This window comes from Hemiscyllium ocellatum, chromosome 9 (assembly GCF_020745735.1).
Source record: "Hemiscyllium ocellatum isolate sHemOce1 chromosome 9, sHemOce1.pat.X.cur, whole genome shotgun sequence".
Classification (NCBI taxonomy): Eukaryota; Metazoa; Chordata; class Chondrichthyes; order Orectolobiformes; family Hemiscylliidae; genus Hemiscyllium; species Hemiscyllium ocellatum.
The window spans coordinates 90,315,741-90,322,378 of NC_083409.1; positions in this window are offsets into that span (position 1 = coordinate 90,315,741).

The window sequence follows — 6,638 nt, forward strand, 5'->3', positions numbered from 1 at the left end:
TCTGACGCTCCAGGGAAAACAGTCCCAGTCTGTTCAGCCTCTCTCTATAGCTCAAATCCAGTCACCTTTTTTCTTTTTTATATATCCTGAAGTACTCTTATGCACAACTGAATGTTTTTTATTTCTCCAATCACCAAATGTCCTATGGAGTTTTTCATTTAATAAACCACCATAAGTAAATCACCCAAAAATCACAAATAATTGTGACAATTTCAGCGGGCCAGTTAAAACACATATTACGAGAAAAAGCATCTAAATCCCAGGACCAAGTCACTAAACTACTTTGAAGAAAGTGCTTACAATTGTTCAGTTGCTTCTGCACTGTGCCAGCTGATCCAATCGCTGTCAATGAGGGCCATTGCCAAATTGCCAGTCATGGCCAGAGCACAGAAATCTTTTCAAGGTGGTACGGGCATCAGGGATACCAGTCTTTTCAGTGGATATCTGGTGAATTGTGAGTTGTTTTGGGAATGGTATATGCTAAGATGGAGATAGAATCAGATAAAATGGACACTATAGCAGTATGGTTGGCAGTTAATGGTGTACATTTGGTTGGATACTATGAGAAATCTTGCTGGGCCCTGTAGCAAGAATCCCTTCAAAACCTTAACGCAACACTTAGCCAAAAGAATATAAAATTTAGCCCTGTCACCCGTCAGTAATAAGTGGTAGCTAGTAACTTCTTGACAACAGGCATTAAATTAATAGGCTGAATTTTTAAAAACTTGTCTCAAATATCCCTGTTAAGTAACTAAGTGATATTGGTAATTTTCTAAATCAAAATGACAATTCTGTTGAATCAATGTTGTACTGCCTCCAATGCAATTTTCCTGTTGGAACTTAACCAAGGTTGTGTGCAATAGATGTCCCAGAGCTTCAGAATTTTGCTTCAACAAAATGAGTGTATCCACCCTTTACCAACAAATACTGAACCACTTCTAGGTGATATCATTACTCCAATTCTAAGTATAATTGCATCTATCATTGTTCAGCATTTATCTTCAATGACAATGCACCGCCTCTATTGTTCCAGTGCTCTATTCTCATGCCTAAGGCTGTGCTTAAGGATCCTGAAAATATTCTATGTTTCTTCTACTTCTTTGATGTTGCCATAACCCCAATATTTTGAGTATTCGCAGCTATTCTTCTGCATGAATACATATTGACCTGACCACTATTACATCCTCATTTCTACTGCAAGTCAGAGTCAATTAACCCTTCCAATCATCAGGCTCTTTCTTAGTGCTCCAAGGCCTTCAGATCATCTGGATGGTACCCCTATCAACCATCTCTCCACTATGATTGTTATCAGACTGTAGCTTTCCCCAAAGTACTCCCAATCATGCATGTCCTGATCAATCAACTCAACAGAATTCAAATCTGAGAACTTCCTGGTTTGGGAAATTTAACATCAGGCCACACAGTGAATTTACTTCCTGAAACGCTAGGGAAGGACCACAAAATGTTAATGAAGAAGGCATATATCTTGTCTTGTTTGGCCTGATGGTTAGTAATGCCATCCAAACAATGGTACTGTGATGGCTCCAATATCAAATTATTCTTCATATATTTTCCTCACCAATGTTTCAGAAGTATTATTCACCAGTGGAGCAGGCAAGGCTTAAAGCTGGGCCTACTGGTTCAGAGGTAGGACACTATGACTGTGTCACAAGACTCCTTCCCTAAAGGACATTAGTAAACCACATGGGTGTTTTCCGACAATGCACAATATATTCATGGTCAGCATCATACTCTTCAATTCCAGAGATTTATTGAATTCAAAATTCCACCATCCGCCCGAGTGTGATTGAAAACCTGGTCCCCAGAACATTACCCGGGTCTCTGGATTAACAATCCAATAATAATACCACTGGACCATTGTCTTCTGCACTACCATACAATAAACAGTCATTTGGGTAAGCTACTCACCAAACATGAGTCAGCTCTTTCAAGACTGGAATGGACATAAAAAATTTTTAAAATTTTGGAGCGTGGAAAGCATGAATTACCTCTTCTCTCTGCTGTATGAATTATTGTAGGTGGTGGCTTGCAGCAAACAGGTTAATTGACTTTACATTCCTCAATTGTTATGAACTGAGGGATCCCTCAGCAATTCAATACAATAAAAAGTATTTTTCTGAACATTGTGAAAAATTATGCAGGTCTTTGCAAACTATCAGGTGTTTTGCTGAATCAGCCCTTAATTTGCCTGTCAAGAACTTATTTGCTAAGTCTGTTTTGAGGCGATTTGAAGATCATTATATTTAATTTAAAAAAGACCAAGCAAGAGGCAGAATGTTACATACATCTCATCTTTAATGCTGAAAACCATTTCAAAGCTACTTTGCACATGCATAATCTAAACGGGTTGCTGTGTCGATATCGCCTCAGGAAGGGTGTTAACAAGGAAATTGATGCCTAAGGCACAGTGAGAAAAGATCAGCTGAGGCAGAAGATCAGTTGTTATTGTAGTGTGTGACACAGCAGGTTTGAAGGGCCTGTTTGTGCAACTATTTTTGATGTTCTTAGGCGCTAACAACAAGATATTAAGGATGAAAGGGAAGTGGAGAAACTAACTCCAGGAACCCCATGCACATCTCCGTCCAGCCCGTCCCAGGATGGATGTGCTGTCCCAGTCGAAGCAGTGACCCTCTTCATCTGAGTTGAGTATGGTTGCCATTACAAAAGAGAAAGTGCTAGAAAAGCTAAAAGGTCTTAAAATTAATAAATCTCCTGGCCCCGATGGGCTATATCCTAGAGTTCTGAGGGAGGTGGCTGAGGAAATAGCGGAGGCGTTGGTTGAGATCTTTCAAAAGTCACTGGAGTCAGGGAAAGTCCCAGTTGACTGGAAGATTGCTGTTGTAACCCCCTTGTTCAAGAAAGGATCAAGACAAAAGATGGAAAATTATAGACCAATTAGCCTAACCTCGGTTGTTGGTAAAATTCTAGAATCCATCATTAAGGATGAGGTATATAAATTCATGGAAGAGCAGGGTTGGATTAGAACAAGTTAACATGGATTTAGTAAGGGGAGGTCATGTCTGACAAGCCTGTTGGAATTCTTTGAAGAGCTGACAAGTAGGTTAGACCAGGGAAACCCAGTGGATATGGTCTATCTAGACTTCAAAAAGGCCTTTGATAAGGTGCCACATGGGAGGCTGCTGAGTAAGGTGAGGGCCCATGGTGTTCAAGGTGAGGTACTGGTATGGATTGAGGATTGGCTGTCTGACAGAAGGCAGAGAGTTGGGATAAAAGGTTCTTTTTTGGAATGGCAGCCAGTGACAAGCGGTGTCCCGCAGGGTTCAGTGTTGGGGCCGCAGCTGTTCTCGTTATATATTAATGATCTGGATGAAGGGACTGATGCATTCTAGCAAAGTTTGCCGATGATACGAAGTTAGGTGGACAGGCAGGTAGTACTGAGGAAGTGGGGAGGCTGCAGAAGGTTCTAGACAGTTTGGGAGAGTGGTCCAGGAAATGGCTGATGGAATTCAATGCGAGGTCTTGCACTTTGGAAAAAAGAATACAAGCATGGACTACTTTCTAAATGGTGAGAAAATTCATAAAGCCATGGTACAAAGGGATCTGGGAGTGCTGGTCGAGGATTCTCTAAAGGTAAACATGCAGGTTGAGTCCGTGATTAAGAAAGCGAATGCAATGTTGTCATTTATCTCAAGAGGGTTGGAATATAAAAGCACCGTTGTGCTACTGAGACCTTATAAAGCTCTGGTTAGGCTCCATTTGGAGTACTGTGTCAGTTTTGGTCCCCACACCTCAGGAAGGACATACAGGCACTGGAGTGTGTCCAGCGGAGATTCACATGGATGATCCCTGGAATGGTAGGTCTAACATACGAGGAACGGCTGAGGATCCTGGGATTGTATTCATTGGAGTTTAGAAGATTAAGGGGAGATCTAATAGAAACTTACAAGATAATACATGGCTTGGAAAGGGTGGATGCTAGGAAATTGTTTCCGTTAGGCGAGGAGACTAGGACCCATGGATACAGCCTTAGCATTAGAGGGGGTAAATTCAGAACAGAAATGCGGAGACATTTCTTCAGCCAGAGAGTGGTGGGCCTGTGGAATTCATTGCCGCGGAGTGCAGTGGAGGCAGGGACACTAAATATCTTCAAGGCAGAGATTGATAAATTCTTGATGTCACAAGGAATTAAGGGCTACAGGTAGAATGCGGGTAAGTGGAGTTGAAATGCCCATCAGCCATGATTGAATGGCGGAGTGGGCTCGATGGGCCGAATGGCCTTACTTCCACTCCTATGTCTTATGGTCTTAGCTGTATGTAAGGACACCAGTTATAGTGGGTCATGTCTTTTGGTGGCTAATTGGTGTTACTGTATCCTGGTGGCTAGTTTTCTGCCTGTCTGTCCAATGTAGTGTTTGATAGTCCTTGGCATTCGTGCTGGAACTCCACCAATGGACACATCACTTTGGAGCCCATTTGCCAACCTCCGGGGAAGACAACCGGAGGTGATGTCACCTGCCTTGACAAACACAGACACATGGGTGGGGCACAGCACCAGCGCTTCACCAGAGCCTTACTGATGGTGTTGCCTAGCATGGTGATAAAACGTCTGGAAACAAATCTGCCAGCACTGAGCATAAAAACAATTAGTCAGTTTCAGAAAGTTGATTCTCAAGTCCTGCATCCAGATCCAAATTTGTCAAATACACTTTGGTCCAATTCCTCTTTCAAACCACATCATAGGGCTTACTGGACCTCCTGGCCTTCTAGCTTCTTGTCACAACATAATACATTCCTTTTCTTCCAGAAAATAAGAGTAGCATCTATGATCAGGAGACCAGAAAAAAAGGTGAAAGTGTTACTGCTGTCTCAAGTTGTCAGAACACGAGATGTCAAGAGTGCGGTGCTGGAGCAGGGCAGCGGGTCGGGCAGCATCCAAGGGCCAGGAGGGTCAACGTTTCGGGTATTTCAGATGAAGGGCTTATGTCCAGGGTGTTGATTCTCCTGCTCCTCAGATGCTGCCTGGCCTGCTGTGCTTTGCTAGCACCACACTCTCGACTCTGATCTCCAACATCTGCCATCCTCATTTTCTCCCTGCACACATGAGATTGACACTATAGTAGAAAAAGGGCAGCAGATAAAGGGTCTGGATTGCCTTGATGATGGGGGTATTGGATCAGGTGGTAGGAGTATGTGTGGCTTCAAAACTAAGTGGAAACAATGTTGGGGAAGGGAGTCCCTGGGTGTTGGTGCTGAGTTTGGATGGGTGTGGAGTCACTTTTGTAGTTAGCCAAGAGTTTGAACAGGTTTCAATTCCTCTGCCTTTTCCTGGGAAATAATTAAGTTAAGTCAGTTGAAACCTTCCCAAGTTTCTAACTCATTCCATGGGGATATTTTCTGATTGTTCTAGATGCCAGCTAATCACCCATTGGAAGTTACAACATACTGGGTAATTCCTAAGGGGTCAGCTATGTCAAAATGATCCTGATACATACATCCTCGAACACAGATAAGAGGGGAGGTGAATTGAATTATTATTGCTGTCCTTCTTTCCTGTCCATAATGGAGGTGGGTTTCAATTTTATTTTCTCATTTTAAAGGTATGCGACTGTACATTTTCCACAGTCAGCAATTCCATTTCGAAGAACAGCTATTACATCAAACAGAATGAACAAGTTGAGTGCTTCCAGAAAATTCCAATTAGGAGGACAAAAGCAAACTCCTACCAAGCCAACACAATGTTCCAGAAGATGAGTTGTCCTACCTCAGTCAATTCTGAACAAAGGAGGCTAACAAAAGACACTACTTGACTTAGTGCAAATGACTCCATTGTTATCCGCTTCAAAACAATGATTTCAGGTGTGGGGATCATCAAAATCTACATACATGAGTGTTTCCACTCAGAGCTGAAAATTTGTTGCTGGAAAAGCGCAGCAGGTCAGGCAGCATCCAAGGAACAGGAGATTCGACGTTTCGGGCATAAGCCCTTCTTCAGGAATCAGGATTCCTGAAGAAGGGCTTATGCCCGAAACGTCGAATCTCCTGTTCCTTAGATGCTGCCTGACCTGCTGCACTTTTCCAGCAACACATTTTCAGCTCTGATCTCCAGCATCTGCAGTCCTCAATTTCTCCTGTTTCCACTCAGTCCAAGTCATGTGACTGAAACTGGCTTGTTTGAACCATCTTCAATTATACAGCTTTAATTTTTGTTCGCCAGACTACTCATAAGACCTGAAGAGTAAACAGCTCCAGGCTTAGCCAATTGCCCATCTGATTTTAGTACCTCTCAAAAATCTGATTCCTGAAAATAAACCAGTGTTTCACCTGTCAAGTGAACCAATTCTCAGCTAACAATTATAACAGTAATACGACTGCATCTGAAGTCCTACAAAATAGCAACATCAACTGAAAGAATCACAACTGGACATCAACGTATTAGGCTCCATTTCACAAGAAGTAATTTTTTGATTAAGTTTACGTGACTTCTCTCCTTTCCACTTTACTTTCTTTCTCAGATGCATGTGTGTGAAATATTTCAACAATCACTCTTCACATATTGAATAAACCTCACATTGGTTTAACCCTCAATTTGCTGTTCAGCATTTGGGTGAGAAGTGGCAGATGGAGTTTAATTTAGATAAATGTGAGGTGCTGCACTT